The sequence below is a fragment of the Pongo abelii genome, chromosome 10 (genome assembly GCF_028885655.2).
Source record: "Pongo abelii isolate AG06213 chromosome 10, NHGRI_mPonAbe1-v2.0_pri, whole genome shotgun sequence".
Lineage (NCBI taxonomy): Eukaryota > Metazoa > Chordata > Mammalia > Primates > Hominidae > Pongo > Pongo abelii.
In genome coordinates this window covers 28,744,756-28,768,710 of record NC_071995.2, presented here as the reverse complement: position 1 = coordinate 28,768,710, position 23,955 = coordinate 28,744,756, and the positions used below count along the sequence as shown (strand labels likewise).

At 42.1% G+C, this 23,955-nt stretch overlaps 1 long non-coding RNA gene across 2 annotated transcripts in view; it reads left to right on the top strand.

The window, feature by feature from the left end:
- Positions 1-3,561: 3,561 nt before the first annotated feature.
- The window catches only part of LOC129049090 (uncharacterized), a 40,795-nt gene continuing 20,401 nt past the window's right edge, over positions 3,562-23,955 (top strand). For both annotated transcript variants that reach the window (XR_008511873.1, XR_008511872.1), the window contains exons 1-4: positions 3,562-3,746; positions 7,137-7,316; positions 16,998-17,176; positions 19,654-19,756. This is a non-coding gene — a long non-coding RNA (uncharacterized LOC129049090). The remainder of the gene's footprint in view (positions 3,747-7,136; positions 7,317-16,997; positions 17,177-19,653; positions 19,757-23,955) is intronic.

The window sequence follows — 23,955 nt, the reverse complement described above, 5'->3', positions numbered from 1 at the left end:
CCACATCCTCTTCGCTGACACCAGACTTCTTCCTCAGGGCATTTGGCTTTAATTCCTCCCCTTTCAAACTCGCTGTTCATCGTAAAGGACCTCAAAACAAGCTCTTAGATTTCTCTTCTCAAGTATATATGAGAAAGACCTGTGTGGCTATCTCCAAGATCACACCTCTTGGCTGGTAAATGTGCGTTTTGAATGCTCGAAGAAGAATACTACAGAGGAATATATAATAACCAGCCTGGAAGAATGGGAACTTTCATTTTTTTAATCTCTTTCTGATTATATAATAATATGCATATTGTAAAAGTAAAAAGGGCAAAAAGAAGAAAGTAAAATCATTGGTACTTCAGAGAGAACCAGAGATAACCCCAGAGATATCCAGACTTAACCACTGTTAATATTTTAGTACATTTTATTTCTGCTTGTAGATTTGGTGTTTGTTTTATTCTTTTCCCATTGTTGACAACTAAGGTTATTTCTAACTGCTTAGTAGTATAAATAATGCAATAATGATTATCTTTGTTTAGTAATTTTCAGTGCATGTCTAATTAGTTAAATACTTCCTTAGAGGTGGAATTACTGGTTCAAAGGAGTTTGACCAGATTTTTAAGGATTTAGACAAATATTTCCAAATTGCTTTCCTAAAGGTTTAACTAATATACACTGGCATCAGCTGTGTGTAAGAACAGGCACCTTCATTCCAGTCTGATAGGTGAGTGTTTGCTGGAGAGCAGAGGAGTGAATTGTTGGAGTACTTAAGTAGTGTGAAAAATAACGGAAAGGAAACAGGAAAGAAGGTAGAGACGTGAGATAGGCTCATAGAAAAAGCTGTAGGGAAAGGATAGATGCAAAACATAACTCCTAGTTATAGGCAGAAATCAGGAGGGTGTGTCCAGGCTAAACAGGAAGAAACCTTCTCTTCTGTATATTCAAGTGAGTGATAGCAGTAGATTGGCCTAGAACTAGAGGGTAGCCTGGCTCCCAGCACACTGAGGGACAAGAGGGGATGACAGACTCATGGGAAGAGAAGGCATTTTTCTGTAAGGGTGATTTACCGCAGGGACTAGCAACAGGGGGGAAGAATCAGGGAGAAGGGAGGCCCTGGGAATCACAGAGATGTTAAAACCATTTGCACAGACAAGGGCTTGGTCGATCATTCTGTGGCAGAATTGAGTTTTGTTCTTGACCTGTGTGGTATAAAAGGGGCCCCTGTGAAAGAGAAGCATCAGGAAAGAACTAGAACCTTTGATGTGTCATGGCGCCATCCTTTTTAACTTTGAATGTGACAAAAAATAAACCTTTAATTTCCCTCAGGAAGGTCACTATTGCCTGCCAAGTTCATCACAGCCCCTATCTGGACAGTTTTGTCCGTTTCCTGAGGGTGTTAAGCATTACAAAGGCAATTCCAAGCTCTGAAAGGTGAACAGACACTGAGATTTGCCTTGTTTACTGTTTTTATGGTCCAAAAAATAGAATACCATAAAAATAATAAAATTCCCTTATTCTGATAACTCTCTATCATCTCAATGTCTCCCCCAAGAGTGATTTCAAAGAAAACATTGTCAATTCAGGCACCTACCCAAATTCTGCCTCCATACATTCTCTCACATTTTACATAACAATTAGAATCCTAACAATGGCTTATGTCTGTGCAGCCCCTAACAAAGTACCTTTCACATATTTTCTCATTCAATTCTCACAACAATATGGTACAGAGGGTATTATCCCCATTTTATGTGTGTATTAATGGAGCCTATGGGAGATGATGTGATTTACTTAGAGTCAGATATAAGAAGTAAAGCCAGGACTCAGAGCTTCCATGTCCTCATAGCTACTGATAAAAAGATTTTCCCCACCTCCCACCTCCAAAGATGATCTAGACCAGGGCTCTCCAATAGAACTTCCTGTGTTGATGAAAATGTTCTCTACACTGTTTGATACAGTAGCTACTAGCCACACGTTTCTATTGAGTACTTGAAATGTGGCCAGTGCAACTGAGGAACTGAATTTACAGCCACAGATGCCCAACGACTGTCATATTGGACAACTCAGAATTTTCTAGAGCAACAGTCATCAAACTATGGCCTGCAGGCCAAATCCAGTCTGCCACCTGTTTCTAGAAATGACATTTTATTGCAACACAGCCACGCCCATTCCTTTACAAATCGTCTATGACTGCTTTTGCACTGCAATGAGAGAATTGAATGGTTGCAAGAGAAATCATTTGGCATAGAAAGGCTAAATGTTTACTATCTTGCCCTTTACAGAAGAAGCATGCCAATCCCTGTTCTAGACTATCACCTTCTTCTGTGATGTTGGGTGTTTGCTACAATCCATCAGTTGAATGCAGTAAATAAGAGCTTAAACTCTGGAGAATCAAGCTGAGTTCATAATCCAGCATCAACACTTCACAGCTGGCCCTTATCTTATTGTCTGGGGGCCTCACTTTTTCCTCTGTAGAATGGGGCTAACAATAGTAATACTAATATTATTAGAGATGTGAGGAGTAAAATTGTGCTTAACATGGCATCAGGTAAATAGCAAACACTTGCCAATGTTATCGATCTATCTATTAAAATAAAAGCAGTGGAAATGGGAGCCATTAGTAATGCTTAACTTCAAATAACACAGTAATAAAAATAATGCTTACACACGTGCAGCACTATCAGTTCATAAGGCACTTTCACTAAGTTGTTTCCTCTAAGCCTCACGATTACCCTGTGGTTAGCCAACCATGGCAGATCTTGTTACCTCTATTTTATCAGAGGAAGAAACTGAAACACAGAGATGACCTGGGACTTGTCCAAAGTTTTATTGCTAGAAAATGATAGAATCAGCAGGGAAACCTGCAAATTCTGACTATAAGTTTTGTAATCATCCTACTATTATACATAAAATCAATGCCCAGTGCATCTTAATGGGTTGGCTAACAGCCATCTTACCTCAAAAACAATCCATCTTTTGAAGCTAACTTTTGACTAGTGACATAGTGCAAGTCCTTAGTGCTCAAAGTGTGGTCTGCAGGCCAGCAGCCTCAGAGCTTCCTGGGAGCTTGATGCAAGTTGTCCAACCTAGTGCAGATACTAGATCCCACCCAGACTCATTGAACCAATGTCTGCCTTTTAGCAAGATTTCAGGTAATTCATACACATATGAAGGTTGGGAGTTACTCATACTCTAGACCTTTTAAAATAGACTCCCTCTTCTCCCTGCACCCCATGTCTTCGTTCCTGTATGTTTACCCCATTGGCTTTCTAGGATTGTTTGGTACAACTGGAGTGAATCCCTCCTCCTTCCCCCATATCCTATAAAAACCTTTAAAATTACACATTTAGAGAAGCATCAGTTTCAGTTACAAGGAACAATCAACTATTTTAAAAGACAGCTGTTGAAATTGCTAACTTACACTGTGAGGGGATTTCTCCAGGCCTGACCACCCAGATTACCCTCTTGGTTCCTGCTACCTGGACAATTTGGGATCTCAGAAATTTGTCAAAGCCATGGTACTAATAATCAGGGATTTGATGTCACTATAGGCTCCTGACAAGGTCATAATGAGATGGTACACTGTGAAATAGTATATACCTGGAGATAGCTTTGCTCTTCCCAATTTGGTAATCCCGAATATCTATGAGTTCAATGGAATAGACTAGCAACAGTCAAGTTTTCCTGTTCCAGTGGTGCCAGAGCCTCCTTTCCTCAGCACCAAAGGCAGAGAGGAACCATTTGAGTGGTAAACACCAAGGCAAGTAAGTGTGCAGTTGGACTTTCCCTTTATGACATTTTACTTGGAATGCAGTGCCCATAACCCCCTCTCACAAGATTCTAGGCGTGCAGTGCTCTCCTGACTGGCTTCTACCTTGCCCTTCTAGCCTGCCTCTCAGCCTCCTCACTTCTCTTGCTAACTCTGGAAACCTAGTCCTTCTTCCACCCCAGCCCTCTGTCCACCCATCTCCTGGCCTCTGATATGGTGTTCTGGGATGCTCTTCCAACCTCAGCTTCTTCTGCCACATCTACTCCTTTCGTCTCTCACCTGAACAGAACACCTGGCTTTCCCACAGAGGCTCAAAGACCGACAATGAAGGACATGCCTTCTTCTACTCATTCCCCACTCAGCAGTAACGAGCAGGCATTTGATCTTCCTTTTTTTTTTTTTTTTTTTTTTGAGTCAGACTCTTGCTCTGTCGCCCAGGCTGGGGTGCAGAGGTGCAATCTCAGCTCACTGCAACCTCCACTTCCAGGGTTCAAGTGATTCTCCTGCCTCAGCCTCCTGAATAGGTGGAATTACAGGCACGCTTGGCTAATTTTTGTATTTTTAGTAGAGACAGGGTTTCACCATGTTGGCTGGGCTGGTCTCGAACTCCTGACCTCAAGGGATCCACCCACCTTGGCCTCCCAAAATGCTAGGATTACAGGCATGAGCCACTGCACTGGGCCCAAGCATTTGATCTTCTTGCAAACCAGGGATCTCTTACTTTATACCTCTGTGACCTCGTCTCCTTTGAAGTTCCTCTTATTATTACACTTTTACAACACACCTTCACCTTCTTCCAGGACTTCAGTACCAGGCTCACATTTCCCTCTCCCATTATTCTTGGTGAACTCAGCACCCATGGAAAGGGCCTAACAGTCTGACCTTACAAGTCCTAAGCCCCTGCTCTTAAGACACTCCTCTTCACCTATCAAAAACATTCAGCACCATGGAGATAAAATACAGAACAGTTCTGAAAAACATAAAGTTTAGAATCACATCAGTGTTTGAAACCTGGTTTTGTCATTTATTAGCTTTTTGGTTTGGGTTAAAATTTAATCTCTTTGTCTGAAAAATTGGTTTACTAAGACCTACCTAATTGGCTTGTTGAGAAGTTAAAGGCACCAGGTGAGGAAGGAGTTTCAGGTAGAGTGGCTGACGCACAATAGGTGCTCAAAAAATGTTGTCAAAGGAATGGAATGAATGCATACATGGTAGGCACGATTTTTATGGCAATATTTTAGGTCTCGTTATCACCCTGAGCATTTCTTCAGCCAAAAGCTCAAGTTCAGATGTGTCACCTTTCTTACGGTCTGTACTGTATGCCCTACCTAGTTAGGAACCAGACTCCATCAACAGCCCTCCCACAACGCCTGCTGGGCTAGTATCCAGCCTTCAGTCCCCACCTTATATCATGACTATGCTCTTACCTTTGGTTGTCCTGGGTGACCTCATATTTCTTTAGGAAAAATCACAAAATTCTTATGACTAGTTCCATCACAAAATAACAATAATAGTAATAGCTACTACTTGCTGAGTGGTTACTAATGTGCTAGGCAGTCTTCCAAGTGTTTTACATATATTACCTAATTTAATTCTTACCACCTTTTGAAAAGGAAGGGATCTTGGATTTAAACCCAAATCCAGTTAGTCTGGCTCCAAGGACCATGCCCCAAAGCAGCACTGTATAAACCACACTTCACACACTGGGTTCTCACAGGTACTCAGCCAAACTCTTTTCTCTCTCTCTCTTTTTTTTTTTTTGAGACAGGGTCTCCCTCTGTCGCCCAGGCTGGAGTGCAGTGGTACAATCTCGGCTCACTGCAAGCTCTGCCTCCCGGGTTCACGCCATTCTCCCGCCTCAGCCTCCTGAGTAGCTGGAACTACAGGCACCCGCCACCATGCCCAGCTAATTTTTTTTTTTTTTTTTTAGTACAGATGGGGTTTCACCGTGTTAGCCAGGATGGTCTCGATCTCCTGACCTCGTGATCTGCCCGTCTTGGCTTCCCAAAGTGCTGGGATTACAGGCATGAGCCACCGCGCCCAGACTCTTTTTTTTTTTTTTTTTTTTTTTGAGACAGGGTCTTGTTCTGTTGCCCAGGCTGGAGTTCAGTGGTACAATCACTGCTCATTGCAGGTTCAACCTCCTAGGCTCAAGCCATATTCCCACCTCAGCCTCCCAAGTAGCTGGGACTGCAGGCATGCACCACCACACCTGGCTAACTTTTGTATCTTTTTGTTTTTTGTAGAGACAGGTTCTCACCATGTTGCCCAGGCTGGTCTCGAACTCCTAGGCTCAAGCAATCCTCCTGCCTCAGCCTCCCAAAGAGCCAGGATTATAGAGATGAGTCACTGCGTCCAGCCTCTTCTGAGTCTCTGGTTAACTCCAAAATATATGGGCCCCAACAGCTGGTTTCTGTCTTCTTCAGCTCCTTCCCACTCTGCCAGCCCCTGAATGGCTGCCAGCTCCCTCTGTGGGTGGTGACCTCGCCTCTGCCTTACTGCACTGATCAAGTCCAGCTGATGAGAATCTTCTCTCCACTGCCAAACAACTCCTGCATGTAGCCTTTTTTCCATTCAAAATATTCCCATGTTTTCCCTCATCATCTCCCACTTCCCTTCTATCTCAGAGAAAGCATGTGTGCACTCTCTTTCCTAAGGCTCCCTTCGTTCAGACCCTTGTTGGTTTTTGGGGATTCTATTCCATTAATTATAAATGCTGTTTGCAATTTCAAAACCTCTGCTTGAGTGCCTCTGCTGGCATTCCACTGGGAGCTCCCAATTTCTTTGAGGAAACAGATGTATAAGTATACTTCTGACATCCTCAGGCTCTGCCTCCGCACTGTTGCTTTGCTTCTGTATTTAAACCTGCTTCTGTTTCCTCTCTTTTAGGAAAAAATGATTTCTTCACTCTGTATTTGGGCTGCCATCTTATCCCTCTCCTTCTTTTTAATAAAGATTTCTCAGGATTTCTCATGACACACTGCTCATTATATATTCATATTTTAACTGCTTGTGGTATGGCTTGTTGATTGCAAGGTTTTTTTTGTTTGTTTGTTTTTTGCTTATTTTCATAGTTTGAGAGCCGTTAGTCATCTAATTTCCCTGGTGGGTTGGGAACAGTGCATTTGTTTCTCACACTTATTTGACCCCAGAGCCTTTTCTGTGCTCAAAGCATTGTGTTTCATGGACTGTGCTTTGGGAAACCCTTTTTAAAGATTATAGAGAAGCCTGGCACGGTGGCTCACACCTGTAATCCCAGCACTTCGGGAGGCTGAGGCAGGCAGATCACTTGAGGTCAGGAGTTCGAGACCGGCCTGGCCAACATGGTGAAACCCTGTCTCTACTAAAAACACACAAAAATTAACCAGACGTTAATTTTTTACAGGCGGTGAGCACCTGTAATCCCAGCTACTCTGGAAGCTGAGGGAGGAGAATTGCTTGAACCCTGGATGCAGAGGTTGCCGTGAGCCGAGATCGTGCCACTGCACTCCAGCCTGGGCAACACAAGCGAGACTCTGTCTCAAAAAATAAAGAAAGAAATAAAGAAATAAAGATTATAGAGAACGTAAGTGAAGTTCCCAGCCTACGGGAAGAACCACAAACAGCAGCACCCACAAACACAGGGCATCCTCATAGTTGCATCTTGGATCTCATGACCTTGACCTTGACCTTGACCTTGACAGCTTTCCTGAGCCATCTCTTCTCATCCAGTGTTGTAACCTCTTGGTGCTGCAGAGACAGACTTCCTCCCAGGCCGGCAGCTGGCTCTAACCCCAACATCTGCTCCACTCCAGCAGGAGGGATGGTGTAGTCCCAGCTTGTCCCACCTGCCAGCCACCAGGCCACCCCCTGCCCAATGAGTCCTGAGACGTGACACTTAAGAAGGGTATGGGATCCCAGAGAAAACCCTAAGCCCTAAATATGTTAGCAAAAGGCTTCGCCGAGGGCCCAGAGATTTCAGGAAGTAAACGCAGAGGGGAGTAAATATGTGTTGATTTATATTCCCACAGGAATCTAAACCTTTTAATGAGCACCTTTCCCTGGAGGGGTTTGTAATATTTTAATTTACTGTCATACTATTGTGAAACTAGTAGTTAAGTAGGCTACTCTGGTTTGAATGTGCCTCTTTTTAAACTGTGCCAGTACAGACAGATTATCTGCACACTACTGAATACCTCCGAGCTTCACTTCTCTCATTAACAAAATGGGGAAACAATAGCTACCTTGCAGCTTACTGTAGGTATGCAGTGGCTTTATTGTACATAAAGCTCCTGGAACACAGCAGGCATTAAAAAGAGAAGTGACAGTCTGCAGGAGTCAAATACATAAAACCTCAGGCGGCGAAGATTTTGACCTCCGGGAGAAAGAGCATATTATTCATTCTACATCTTGGAAGTCCCTGGCTTCTAGCCCTTTAGTAAAATGATAAAATCACTGTTTTTAAGGAAACTGAGTTCAAAGAAAGAAAAAAAAGGGAGTAAAGGGGAGGGAGAGAAACTGTGTCATTTCCTATGATAGTAAAGAAAGTCCTTGAAGACTGAAACTCTCCCATTAGACTCTAAGCAAGAGTGATGTCAGAGCTGGAACTATAGAAATTGTTAGCACGTCGAATGAACGAAATTAGGGCAGGTAGTTCCTACAGGGCTTCATAGATATTTAGAAAAAAACATCATTGTGAAATCCCCTTATGTGGTGGTAATAGCAACCTCATCTCTATTATCAAATATTCATCAGCTGCAAATCTAAGGCTTTCTGCTAAGTAAGGCAGGGAATAAAAGGATGTCCAAACAGTCTTTACCTTCAGTTTAGATAAAGATAAATAACAACAATAGTTAGTACATGTTGATTGCAAATAATGGCATATGTAAGTGCTACAGGATTGTAGAGAAAGGATGCCTACAGAAGGGTAGCGTGGATTTTCTAATACTTTCCAAGAGCTTCACACAGTAAAAGAGACCTGAATCAAATATTGTTCTGATGAATGAAGAAGAGGGAAGAAAGATTTCCAGGGAAGGGGAGCTTTCTTAAATGCCAAGGTAAGGGATTTAAAGTTATATAGACGTTGATGAAAAGAAAGTTTGTCTGACAAATCGTATTGTATAAAAGTAATTGTAATTCAATGAATGTCTTAACCAATTAAACAGAAGAGAAGGCAACGGTGGAAGACACATTTATATAAATAAATATTCATTGTCATATCTATACAGCCAACTCTCCTTATCCGTGGGTTCTGTGGATCCAAAATATTTTAAACGTTATCCTAAGCGAACTAACACAGAAACAGAAAACCAAATACTGCACGCTCTTACTTGTAAGTGGGAGCTAAACACTGAGTACACATGAACACAAAGGAGGGAACAACAGACGCTGGAGCCTACTTGAAGGTGGAGGGTTGGAGGAGGATGAGGATTGAAAAACTACCTATTGAGTACTATGCTATTACCTCGATGATGAAATAATCTGTAGACCAAACCCCCGTGACATGCAATTTACCTGCATAACAAACCTGCACATGTACTCCTGTACCTAAAAGCTTAAAAATATCTTAAACAATATAAAATAACAATACAACAATAAAATAATAAAAGTTTAAAAACAATATAATATAAAATTTACATAGCATTTACATTGTCTTAGGTATTAGAAGTAATCCAGAACTGATTTAAAGTATACATAGGAGGATGTGCATAGGTTATATGCAAATACTACACCATTTTATATCAGGCCCGTGAACATGCGGGGTGGTTCCTGGATTTCAGAAAGGAGGAAAGAAAAGGGAAAAAGACAGGAAGGCAGACAAGCACACTGGCAGAAGGGAGCTAGCGAGGATTTCTGTGCCAGGACTGACTTGGTCATATCATGCCCTTGCACAGAAACCGTGTCTTCGTTTCTAAAATCTGGCTTGAAATTGATGTCAGGACATGGTTTCTGGGCTGTTGGAAAAGGAAGCAGTGGTTTCTGGGCACTGGTGTGGGTTTTCCAAGACAAGCCCTGTGAGTTTCATTTCCTTTCCTTTGCATAACAGAGCAAAGGCTTTTGTAGAACAGTCGAACCTTGAAGAACACGGGTTTGAACTGCGAGAGTCCACTTATATGAGGGTTTTTGAAAATAAAAGTTACCCCGAGTGTGCCTGCCTCTCCTGCCTTCCCTTCCATGTCCTCCACCTCTTCTGCCTCTGCCACCCCTGAGACAGCAAGACCAACCCCCGGCTTCTCCTCCTCCTCAGTCTACTCAATGTGACGATGACGAGGGTGAAGACCTTTATGATTCACCTTTATGATTCACTTCCAACACAGTAAATATGTTTTCTCTTCCTTATGATTTTCTTTATGACATTTTCTTTTCACTAGCTTACTGTATTGTAAAAATATGGTATATAATACAAATAACATACAAAATCTGTGTTAATTTACTGATTATGTAATTGATAAGGCTTCTGGTCTACAGGTGGCTATTAGTAGTTAAGTTTTGGGGAGTCAAAAGTTATACATGGATTTTTGACAGTGTGTGGGGTTGGTGCCCCTAACCCCGGCATTGTGCAAGGGTCAACTCTGTTTATTAAGTACCAATAACTGTCCTAAACACCTTGCATATATTAACTCATTTAATTCTCAAAATAGTCTCATGTGGTTGGTATCATTGTCTCCATTTTACAGATAAAGATGGTCTCACAGAAAAGTCACGCAGCTGGGAAGTGGTAATACATGTTACATATGATTTAGATCTAATTTTAAAAATAGTTAAAATTAATTTTAGATTTAATTTTAATTTAAAGGCAGATGAGAACTTGTGATAGGTTTATGCTACTTATTTCCCAATATGTATTCTCCCCTTTTGCTGTCATAACAGAATCCTGAGGTTTTAGCCCAATGCGTGCCTGCACAGAATAAAAACCACATTTTCCTGCCTCTTTTTCATCTCCAGGTGACTAAATTCTGGACAATGTGAGTTAGGTGGAAGTGTCATGGGCAACTTAAAATGAGAGGCATGCCCTTTGTTCCCCTTCTCCTCCTCACTGGTGGGGATGTGAGGATGTGAGTGTGATGGCTTGAGCAGCTATTTTGGGCAATGAGGAAGCCCACACCCTAAATGACATCCCACTGGGATAGGAGGGCAGACAGCTGAAAGAATCACTGTCCCTTTCCAAATCATGAATATTTATTTATTTATTTATTTATTTATTTATTTATTTATTTATTTTAACTTTTATTTTTGGTTTCGGGGTACATGTGCAGATTTGTTATATAGGTAAATTGTATGTCACAGAGGTTGTGTGTACAGGTTATTTTGTCACCCAGGTAATAAGCATAGTACCTGATAGGTAGTTTTTGATCCCCACCTTCTTCCCATCCTGCACCCTGAAGTAGTTCTCAGTCTATTGTTCCCCTGTTTGTACCCATATGTACTTGATGTTTAGCTCCCACTTGTAAGTGAAAACATGTGGCATTTGGTTTTCTGTTTCTGTGTTAGTTTGCATAGGATAATGGCCTCCAGCTCCAACTCTTTCAGCTCCATCCAAGTTGCTGCAAATGAATGATCTCGTTCTTTGTTATGGCTATGTAGTAGTCTGTGGTACATATACACCACATTTTCTTTATCCAGTCTACCATTCAAATCAGGATTTTTTTTTTTTTTTTTTTTGAGATGGAGTCTTGCTCTGTTGCCCAGGCTGGAGTGCAGTGGCATGATCTTGGCTCACTTCAAGCTCCACTTCCTGGGTTCATGCCATTCTCCTGCCTCAGCCTCCTGAGTAGCTGGGACTACAGGCGCCTGCCACCACGCCCGGCTAATTTTTGTATTTTTAGTAGAGATGTGGTTTCACCATGCTGGCCAGGCTGGTCTCAAACTCCTGACCTCAGGTGATCCGCCCACCTTGGCCTCCCGAAGTGTTGGGATTAGAGGCGTGAGCCACTGTGCCAGGCCGGGAATTTTTATATGGAAGAATAAAACTCTATCTTTAAGCCATGTTAATTAGGGGTTTCTATCACTCACAAAAATTTAGTGTAGATAATATTAAATTTAATTGTTTGTAGACATTATTTAAACTTTTAAAAAACCTTTATTTACCCTATTTATAAGTTGACATATTCCATTAATAAGAATTGCATAAGTGCTTAGAAAACTTTTACTTATGCTTATAAGTCCCTTCAGGCCTTTGAAATGTTTGAGAGGAAAATATATAAAATGTATAAATTTAATTTAAACTCTTTCAGGAAGTTTAATTAACTAGCTGGTAAACGAGGTTAATTGCTTGAGGAATTTAATCTGTTTAATTTATTCATTAATTGAACACTCATTAATCAAAGAATGTGTGAAAGTAATGCTTTTTTTAATAAAAATTAATTTATAAATAGAACACTAATGTGCTTAAGTTAAATTTAGATTAAAAACTAGATTTTTAAATTTGTAATTTAAATAATTGCATATTAATTTAAGCACAAGCAGATACAATTAGTCTTTTCTGCATACAAAACCTCTTCTCAGACGTTTAACAATACAGCTGACAGCAGATGAGAAAAATGGAGACATTGAGGAAGCTGCAAATATGTGAGGAATGAGAGGAAAATTTTAATCTTTCTGCTGGTGCAAAACAAAAAAGAATGAGATAAAATACAGATTTTCTCACATTCTTTTTCCAGCTAAAACATCAACCATCCTACCTCCCCTAAGATGAGATAACAAAAAGATATTACATTTTATTTTTAACCAGAAGTACTGGTTACGAAGTTTTAAATTATTACGTCTTATGTAGATTCTGACTTCACCTGTAGTCTCAGTGACTTTGCACAGAAATCAGGAAGATGCTTTGAAAGAAACACTGTGCAATGAAAGTGCTACTGATGTGCCTAGCATTGACATGCTTTTGGCTGCAAACACTTGAGCCCACACGTCGCCTGAAACCTTCAGTCATTCAAAGCTGTGATTTCAAGACCCAGATGCTGACAGCTGCTCAGAATGCTTCTCAGGAAGAGGCTGGGACTTCCAAGACCCTATTCCTGGGTTGCGTGGTGAGTGGTTCTGATACTGTGAAAACTCACAAAAGACTATGTAATGATACCAACCACGTGAGACTATTTTGAGAATTAAATGAGTTAATATATGCAAGAGACTTTGTGAGTGGGACAAAGAGAACTCAGAGAGTGTCTGATCTACCATGGCTGGCTACATAATTTGGAGGCCCCAATGAGAAATGAAAATGTAGGGTCTCTTGTTCAAAAATTATTAATAATTTCAAGACAGTGACAGCAGAACGTTAAATCACATGTGAGGCTCCTGGGATTGAACAGATCTCAGGCCTTCAAAGCTGGTTAGTAATTTGTGTGGCCTGGGGAGTCAGGGTTCAGGGGAGGGTTGTTAGGCCTGCCACCAAGAGGACGAGAAACTGATCGGGGTGGCCAACCTCTGCCCTCTAGACCAGCGGTCCCCAACCTTTTTGGCACCAGGGACCAGTTTCGTGAAAGACAATTTTTCCACAGACAGTGGGAGGGATGGTTTTGGGATGAAACTGTTCCAACTCAGATCATCAGGCATTAATTAGATTTTCATAAGGAGTACAACCTAGATCCCTCACATGCACAATTCACAATAGGGTTTGCGCTGCTGTGAGAATCTAATGCCTCTGCGGATCTGACAGGAGTATGAGCTCAGTAGCAATGCTCACCTGCCTGCTGCTCACCTCCTGCTGTGCAGCCCAGTTCCTAATAGGTTACCAGTCCTAACTGGTACCTAACAGGGTACCAGTCTGCAGCCTGGGGGTTGGGAACTCCTGCTCTAGACCAGCACTGATGGTAGGTTTTACACATCAGTGGAGTTTTACTTAAAAGTTTGGGGAAAAAAATGATTCTTCTACTAGGAAAAATTAAAAGGAAGAAAACACGAAAGGGAAGAAACTGATTTTAATCCTTTTATTTTATACTTTAAATAATTGTTAAAAACCACACAATAGTCGGGTGCAGTGGTGCACACCCATAGTCCCAGCTACTCAGGAGACTGAGGTGGGAGGATCGCTTGAGCCCAGGAGTTTGATTCCAGCCTGGGCAACATAGCAAGACCCCATTCCTCCCCACTCCGCCGACCAGGTTACACACTAAGAACAGTTCTTCATTGTAAGAATTCAAACAATATAAAAATATACAGACTTTAAAAATGAGGAAACCCTTTACTTGCCTTATAATTCCACTTCTCACCCCAGAGGTATCACTATCTTGATGTGTATTCTTCCCAAGGACATTTATCCATGTGTTGATGCATATCTATATACATATAATGTCTTTTATATACTCCAATACTTCTTTGTTATTTCGTTTTTTTGAGATGGAGTTTCACTCTTGTTGCCCAGGCTGGAGTGCAAAGGCGCGATCTCGGCTCACTGCAACCTCTGCCTCCCGGGTTCAAGCGATTCTCCTGCCTCAGCCTCCCGAGTAGCTGGCATTACAGGCATCCGCCACCATGCCTGGCTAATTTTGTATTTTCAGTAGAAATGGGGTTTTGCCATGTTGGCCAGGCTGGTCTCAAACTCCCAACCTCAGGAGTTTGGGATCCACCCACCTCGGCCTCCCGAAGTGCTGGGATTGCAGGTGTGAGCCACTGAGGCTGGCCTCCAGTACTGCTTTGTACATAACATTGCTGTGATCATGCTACGTGTTCTGTTTTATTTCTTAACATGTCATGGAACATTCCATGTTAGTCTTATACACCTTCTTCATTCTTTTTAATTATTGCATAATATTTCACAACATAAATTATCCTAAAGTATATAAGCCATTGATTCCTCCTATTCCTGAATATGTCATTTCTTTTCCATTTTGGGGGGCTGTCATTCTTATTACATACAATGCTACAATGAATGTCCTTGTTTGTGCTTCTTTTTGCACATACAAGATTTTGTTCTTTTGTTTTTGGGGATAGATACCTATAAGTAGATTTGGTGGGGCAAGAGAAACTGAGATGCAAAAAACCTACTCCACAGCATGCAGGTTTTAATGGTAAAGTTGATCAAAAAGATAATAAGCTTGGTAAACTTATAAACTGTGTTCTTCTGAAAGCAATTTGTGATTTTATACTAAAAGCCCTACAAATGTATCTTATCTTTTGACCCAGAAAATGTGCCTCTAGGATTAATCAGAGATCTTTGTGAAGACACCTCTCTATAAAGATATTCATAGCTATTCTATTTGTAATAGTAATAAATATTTCGATATTCAGAAAGCTTGTACCAATATGCCCACCAGACTGTTAAAATATTAAAAATCATTTGTTATAAATGATACATAGATGCTACTTGGAGTGCTTCTCCCAAATGCCCCCACATGCCTGCCTCCTGGATCCTCCCACGAAATTAGGCCCTGCCATTCAAACACCAAGGTTAATGCCTGGAACAGTCTGGGGCCTCCAGAACCCAGCTCTGGTCTGACAGCCTGGTCATCCTGAGTGGTGGGTCCATCCCCTCCTGGCTGTTAAATGCTTTCTATGTATTTTCAATTTAATTCCTGGAAATAATGTAAAAGTTCAACAATAGGAATTGATTAAAAGAATTATGATAACGGAAGGCCATGCAGCTATTTAAAATGGTGCTCTGCCATGGAATACTATGCAGCCATAAAAAAGGATGAGTTCATGTCCTTTGCAGGGACATAGATGAAGCTGGAAGCCATCATTCTCAGCAAACTAACACAGGAGCAGAAAACCAAACACCACATGTTCTCACTCATAAGTGGGAGTTGAACGATGAGAACACATGGGCACAGGGAGGGGAACATCACACACTGGGGCCTGTTGGGGGGTGGGGGCCAAGGGAAGGATAGCATTAGGAGAAATACCTAATGTAGATGACGGTTGATGGGTGCAGCAAACCACCATGGCACGTGTATGCCTATGTAACAAACCTGCATGTTCTGCACATGGATCCCAGAACTTAAAGTATAATAATAAAAAAAGAAATTTGCCAATCCAAAATATAGAAAATAGGAATTAAGCAATGTGTTTAATACCACAGAAAAGGCAGGTAAAGAGAATGGTAAAACGTTCACATGGAAAAATTTTAAAACTCCAACCCTATCGCCCATTATCATCCTATAAATAATTGGATGCAGAGGTGTCCTTTAAAAAAAAAAAGGTGCTCTGAAGATACGATTGGAATATATTGCCAAGTGAGGGGAACAAGCAGTATACAAAACAATATTCATTATGTAATCCCATTGGAAACATTTATTCATATTGATTCACAGAGAGGGCCAGGCATGGTGGCTAACACCTGTAATCTCAGTACTGTGGGAGGATGAAATGGGAAAATCACTTGAGCCCAGGAGTTTGAGAGCAGCCTGGGCAATATAGTGCGGCCCGTCTCTACAAAAAATTTAAAAATAAGCTGGCCATGGTGGTGCATGACTGTGGTCCCAGGTACTCGGGAAGCTGAGGTGGATCACTTGAGCCAGGGAGGTTGAGGCTGTAATGAGCCATGATTGCGCCACTACACTCCAGCCTGGGTGACAGAATAAGACCCTGTCCCCTCCCCCACAAAAAAAAAAAAAAAGATTCATAGAGAAAGGCTAAAAGAAACAAAAATGTCAACAATGGTTATATCTGGATGATGAGATTATACTTGATTTTTGACATTTGCTCTTGTTGCTTACCTGCAGTTTTCTTTTCATTTCTTTGCAGTAAGTTTGGCAAGTCTTATAATTAGGAAAACAATGTGTTGCTTTAAAAATAAGCTAAAACTAATGTTAGTTAACAGGAAAAGGCAGGCTTTTTTCTTGATTTGTGCAACATTTGCTGTACTTGCTTGATTTCAGCTCCCTGGGGCAGGGACTAAAGGGTAAGCCAAGAAGGCTGACAGAAGCTCAGCAAAAACATCTGGAGGGATGGAGGCTGGGGATGGAGGGAGGAGAGGCAACCATATCGGCCAACATTCTGTCTGCTTTCACTCTTTCTACTTCTTTCGTTCAGACAGTTCATTCTGGTGAGGCCGCAGGCATTTTTGAAATTCTGCAGTGTGGGGAGCTGCCAGGGTCAGCCTTTCTGTTCTTTCATGTCTGAGCATATGTGACAGTTTTTCAGAGAATATATATAAGGGAATGTTCCATTCTCTAGCTGGGCTTTCATCCAAGGTATAGATTTTCAGAGCTGTGGACACAGCCACTGAAATAGCACTCACATGCCCCGGCACAGGATGGGGCAGCAGCTTTTATCTCAGCAGGCTCTGGTTAGAATGGTCTTTTAATAATGATAAACCTTTGAACAACAGGGAGCGTACCCAAGCCGCAAGGAAGACTCTTGACCACATTTGGAGGGCTGACACGGAACATGTCTTCCCATCTAGCCGATTCCTGGAGAAGGTACTCTCATGGCCAGGGACCTTGTATGATATGATGGATGCTCGACTCCAGAATTTTACCTGCTTAAAAACTGGGGGCCAATCTACAGGTATGTCTCCCTTTGGCCATTGGGATAGCAACTTGAAATGCTCAGTGAGACCCCAGGAGGAGCGGGCCATGGGCTCTACTGCTCTGAGATTGTTGGCATCAAACAGAACTCCAGAAACATAGACTTCATGGGACATTTTTGCAACCACGGGCCTAGGAAGAAAGCTACAATTCCCATAGTAGGTGGTCCCTTAGTGATGTGATATCAGAAATGAACCTTCTTCTGAAAAGAGAACCACCAGACAATCCAACAATCCCACTACTGGGCATCTCCCCAAAGGAAAGTAAATCAATATATCAAAAAGATACCTGGCTAGGCATAGTGGCTCTTATCTCTAATCCCAGCATTTTGGGAATCTGAAGTGGGAGGACTGCTTGAGCACAGCAGTTTAAGACCAGTCTGAGGAACATAGTCAGATCCTATTCTACAAAAAATAAAACATTAGCTGAGTGTGGTGGTGCACACCTATAGTCTCAGTTACTTGGGAGACTGAGGTGGGAAGATTGCTTAAGCCCAAGAGGTCAAGGCTGCAGTAAGCCATGATTATGCCACTGCACTCCGCCTGGGAAATGGAACAAGACTCTGTTTCAACAAGAACAACAAGATACCTGGACTCATATGTTTATTGCAGCACTATTCACAATAGCAAAAATATAGAATAAATCTAAGTGTCCATCAGTGGATGATTGGATTTAAAATGTGGTAGAATGTGGAAAGATAGACCATGGAGACTCAGGAGGGTGAAGGAGTGGGAGGGGAGTGGATGATGAGAAATTACTTAATGGGTACAATGTATGTTATTCCGTTAATGCATACCCTAAAAGCCCCAACTTGACCATTACACAAACTATGCCTGTAACAAAGTTGCACTTGTACAATTTATACAAAATTTATACAAACTTAATTTATACAAAAAAGAAGTGAGCCTTCTTTACCCCCACTTTCCCTAGTATCCACCCTATGACTGCAATCCTTCTGATAAAGCTTCATTCCTCAGTATGATTAAAGAACAGGTCCTTACAAAATTGTAAATATCCTTGGAACAGTGTCCTATCAGCTATGACCTCTTAAATATGATTGAATGTATTGCGTCCCACTCCTGCCAGTTCACAGATATTCCCTGCAGAGGGGGATAGATATAAGGTGACTTGAAGAGTGGTAATAAAAGGTTCCTATTATGGATTTCACTTCAGGAAGACAGGCCCAGGAGGATTCTAGAAGAGAGAAGGCAAGAATGAGGGTAGTTGGGACAGGAGTGGCCATGGAACCAAGAATATGCACAGTTCTCATTATTCCTCACTAATCCTCATTATTCACAGATTGCATATTTGCTAATCCACCTACTAAGTACAATTTATTTTCAACCCCCAAATAAATATGCTTCATGCTGTTGAGGCAGACATGTGCAGAATGGCAAAAATTTGGGTCACACAATGCACATATTCATTTAAAGTGGACTCCAGGTGTAATGCTGAGGCACTGTCCAGTGTTCCTAAGCTCAGGAAGGTTGTGAGGTGCTTTGTGGAGAAAATACACGTGTTAGATAAACCTTGTTGTTGGCTGTGAACTGGATGTTAATGCATCAACAGTAAATATTGAGCACAGTGTCTTTAAACAGAAACACACATAAAACAAGGCTACATATTGATCATTTGACAAAAATGTGACTAGAGAGGGGACCAGCAGGGGGAGGTTGGGGGAAAGAGAAGAGACAGAAATGGATGACCGTTATAACCCCATTGTGGAGTGCTATCCAGCCCAGGGCCTCCCTCTCCCCACAATGTCAGGCTGAGCCTCCAAAAGATAATGTTATAAAAGACAAAAAAAATGTGACTAGAGGCTTGAAAGAGCCTAACCCTGTATTTCCCCTGGGAGCAACCGTTTTGCATTTGCTAATTCAGTGTTCACAGCGACTCTACAGAACAGAACTACCAGGTATAATGAGAATTAACTGTAATCTGAAATTTTGGACAGAGAACAAATAGTAAATGGTAAACAACTATCTGTAGTAGTAAAATAAATGACAGATAATATTTGTATCTTTCTATTATTTACATGAGAAAAGATGAATGAGAGCCTCAGCTTGGCAATTTGTAAAGTTTATCAAAATCTAGAATTCTTTGGAATAAATCAGTGTCTCGTAAAGTTTCGAAAATTTCTCTTTCACTCCCCTCAAGGAATTATTCAGGGCAGCAACTCTTTCCCTGCGAGGATAGCCTCGTTCATGGACACACCTTCGCGGTACTCACTGTATGAAGCCAATCATACAAAAAGACCAAGAAAACACCACCTAAAAAGATTTAGCCCATTTTACCTTAATATAGAATTGTTATCATTTAATTTTATGAGACAGGCAAATATTCTTGAAAGTCAATTTCTAAATAGCTACAAGAATACTTACTTAGAAAAACTCTAGGAACAGTCCTTCACCAATGAGCATTCTTTTTAACATCTCCTATTCTCTGTTCCTGGTTTAGATAAAAATTGGCAGCACTGCTCCCTCTGTGAGGACTTTGGGTTGTGATCCTCCTCGCGCTGATTTACCAGTCCTGAAGTATGGCTTCCCAGGAGCCGCTGAGGGTAAGATCAGTGTTAACTTACACTCATCTTCAGCACACTGTTTGCACTGAAGGAATGGTCCTAGCCTTACTAGTGTTGGATTTTAACAAACTAGGTGAGAAGAAGCCTCAGCTAGCTGATAAAATTCATTTGTAATGAGGACGCAGAGGTCCAGTGGAAACTGGGCATCAGAAGAAACAGGCGAGGTCACGTGGTGCTTGTCAGGCAGCCCAGCCTAGTTGGTAGGGGTGGGCAGGCAGGGAGGAGGGCCAGAGAAATAGGGTGCCTGCCTGCTTCCCAAGGTAGGGATTGTAAGGCCTGAATCAAGAAAGGAAGGTCAACAGCCTTGAGGAGAATATGTTTTGGTGACCAGGTGTGACCCTCAGAACAGGACAGGCACCCGGAGGCTCCACAGACCTCTCCCCTGAGAGGAGCAGAGCTGAGCTGGGAAGAACGCTGTGTTCCTGCATTTGGCCCACATAATTCATTCCTCACAGCATTTGATAAGATTGACTTAAGAGGAGACCGTTATGATTGGAGTAGGTCATGAGCTAAAACTGGCCGATGAATGGACGGAGGTGAGAACAAATGAAGGGAGGCAGCAAAGGCAGGGCTGCCTGCTCGAGTCTTTCAACAGTCCTACAGGAAGGGCTTGGCTGGAGATTCGGACCCACGTAGCCAGGCATTAAAGCCCAAGAAACGGGCTCAGCCCCTCCTTTTGGTTCTCCAATGGGGGAAAACTGGCCTTGTAAGAGCCTGTCATTGTATTATAGGACAAATGGAAATACCCAGCCAGAGAAATAGAAGTCCAATGTACCAAGAGGGGAGTGGGACATAATTTGTGTTATCAGTGCATCATTCAATGGATTTATATTGGATACTTTAACTTTTCCCCCCTTCAAGGGACCAGATGAGAACTAAATCTGTATAAATCCTTGGGTGTGACCTTTAACTCAATCCAAGGCACAATAGATTTTCAACCACATTTTCTCTGTGCAGAAAAAGTTTCCAAGAAGGAAATGGAGGAGAAGCCTCATTACTCCCTTCTGTCAGTCTCTTACTCTGATCCCTCCATAAGCAGTTTCCTGTGTTTCTTACAATTAATTTTAATAATTTAATTTTTGCAGAGAATTCTGCATAATTGAGAAAGTATGTCAACTTGTTCCTATAATGTTTTCAGAAGTATGCAGCGGGTGACAGATTTTGTCCCTTACACAGACAAACATAATGAAAGTATGAAATGTTTGTTCATCCAAATGTTGTTTATGCAAAGATCAGAGCAAGTATTTCGTTTGGGTGTGCTAGTGCAAAGAAACACCTCGATGACCTTTGCGGCTTATCTAATAACGCTAGCATTATGTTTTCTTTGTGATCATGGAAGTGGGTGCAGGGGTGGCATGATTTATAATACAACAGTCTTCGGTTTAGCCAGTCTAGAACACTTAGGAGCATATAATCAGGTCAAGTTTTCAGACCCACACAAAGCCTGCAGGGTGGCTGAGACCTAGGCTGGCCTTAGTCCTCAACTTTTTGAGCCAACATACACTTGAGTCTGCAGTGGATGGATAGTTTCCCTCCGCTTGCCTTCTCTTTCTCCTCTTTCAAAGTCCTTCTGTCTTTTACCCCTTTGATTCTGGTTTGACAATTCCATTCTTCTCTCATTATTTGGTCAACTGGTAGACTATGTGTGGGAGCGGGAGATTGAGGGGTTTAGAGAATCATGTGGTTGGAGAATGAGGGTAGAGGATGTTAGAGTGACCTCCGAGTGAATTATCAAAAAGACCATAAGACCTTTCTCAATGCAAATGTTAACCTCCAGCTAGTACATATTAAGCTGATTATTCTGCTTAAAGGTCATTTGTTTACTGCCTCACCTTGAACCACATTATAAAAGGTTCCCTTGTTTACTGTTGTTTAGAACTGGAGAGAGGATTTTAAAAATTTAATCCCAAGGGTCCCAGAGCCTGGCTTAAGGAGCTTAAGGGTCTGCTGGCCCCAGTTTAAGTTTTGTTCTTCTGACACAATGCTGAGAAAAGCATTGATTCTGGCTCAATTCTCAGGTTTGTTTATTTGGTTTTGCTTTTATGCAGTTGGGAGAAAATAGAAAGAAAAATGGCATTAAGTTCAAGTGTGGCCACCCTTTCTATTTCAACAAGTAGTATTCTACTAAACTCAGTAAAGACTTGCCGCTTGGGAGAACTAAGGCGGAGGGCACTCTTCTTTATCATGCAATTCTGACCTGGCAGACATAGCATTCTGGGTTTACAGCTATTACATCACTAATCCTGACAACAACTCTGTAGGGTACTTGATAATATTCTCAATTTAACAATGAGTAACAACTTCTGGGAGGAGGGTGACTTGTTCAAGGTCCTACAGCTAGTAAGTGGTAAATCAAGAACTTAAGTCCAAAATTTTCTAACCGGAAAGCTAATACTTTCTCTACTTGTTTCTAAAAACATGTATTTAATTGATAACTATTTTTGAGCATCTGCTATGTGTCAGGTACTGTGCTGGAGTGGAGAATGCAAGCATGCGTAAAGATACAGTTCCTGTCCCTGTGGAGCTTCCAGGCCGCTTGGCTCTGGTCAGGTGCAATGTGTTAAGTGCTAGGGAAGGTTGCGGTGGCAGCACATAGGAGAGGCACCCGGCTGGGTTTCTGGGGCTCAGACGCATCAGTCCAGAGAAAGTTCATCTACAAAAGCCTGAAAACAGTTTCTCAAATTTTACTGTAAATATGAATCATTCTAGGATCTTGTTAAAATGTAGGTTCTGATTCAGGAGGTCTGGAGCGAGGCCCAAAGTTCTGCTTTTTTTTTTTTTTTTTTTTGAGACAGAGTCTTGCTCTGTCTCCCAGGCTGCGATCACCACTGCCTGCAGCCTTGACCTCCTCCCACCTTAGCCTCCCGAGTAGTTGGGACTACAGACGTGGATCACCATGCCCGGCTAAGTTTTTGTATTTTTTCTAGAGACAAGGTTTTGCTGTGTTGCCAGGCTGGTCTCAAGCTCCTGGGCTCAAGCGATCCTCCCACCTTGGCCTCCCCAGGTGCTGGGATTACAGGTGGGAGCCACGGCACCTGGCCGATTCTGCCTTTCTAACAAGCTCCCAGAAGAGGCTGTTGCAGCTGGTCCATGGATCACGCTGTTAGTAGTAAGGCTCTATAGAGCAAGAAAGGGTTAGCCACGTAGAGAGGTGTGTTGGTGGTGAGAGCTTCCCCAGTAAAAATGCAGAATGGGCAAAGACTTGGGGAGAAAAGGATCAAGATCATCTTCAGGGAACTGTGGTTTCCCCAGTAATCCTGGACTGTGGGGCATGAGGTGGTGAGATAGCTCGAGAAGGGGCTGGAGGTGAAAGTGAAGTAAATGGAAACCCATTATACAGGGCCCCATAAGCCTTGTTAAGGGGCTGTGTCTATTACTGAGGGCAGTGAGATGCCATTCACTGTTTTAAGCTGATGAGTTCCTTTATCGGATCTGTGCTTTCCAAAAAGCACACTGACTACAGTGTTGGAAATGCATTAGAACAGTGTTTTCAATGCTGTCTCCATGTCAGAATCACATGGGGAACTTTATAAAATGCCAATGCTCAGCCACCGCCCCTAACCCCAACCCCAGACAATTCAAGAGGATCTCTAAAGCAGAGGTTCTCAAAGCATGGTCCCTGGACCAGCATCAGCAACAGCATCAAGGAACTTGTTAGAAATGCAGATTCCCAGGCCCCATCCCAGACTTACTGAATCAGGAACTGCAGGAGTGGGCCCAGCAGCCTGAGGTTTAAGAAGCTCCCCAGGGGACTCAGGTACAGCTAATGTTTGAGAACCACTGGACTAGAGGGAGAAAAGTGGGGAGAGAGAGAGGATAGTTGACCAATCAGAAGCAGTGAGATGATGATGACACAGAACCCACATCGGCTCTTACTAAACTCGAGGATCCACATCATCTTGATGGAGTCCCATAGTGTCTCAAAGTGGGGAGGTTAGGATGCTGGTTAGTCATGGAGTATTTTCAGAGTGGAAGCTGATCAGTGACATTTTGTCAGGGATTGATCCAATTTATAAACTAGGTAAGTTTCTGTGTTATTGACTGAATTGTTTTTCCCTCCAAATTCATATGTTGAAGACCTACCCCCCAATGTGATGGTATTTGGAGATCAGGCCTTTGGGAGATAATTAGGGTTAGATGAGGTGATGAGGGTGGGGCCCTCATAAATGAGATTAGTG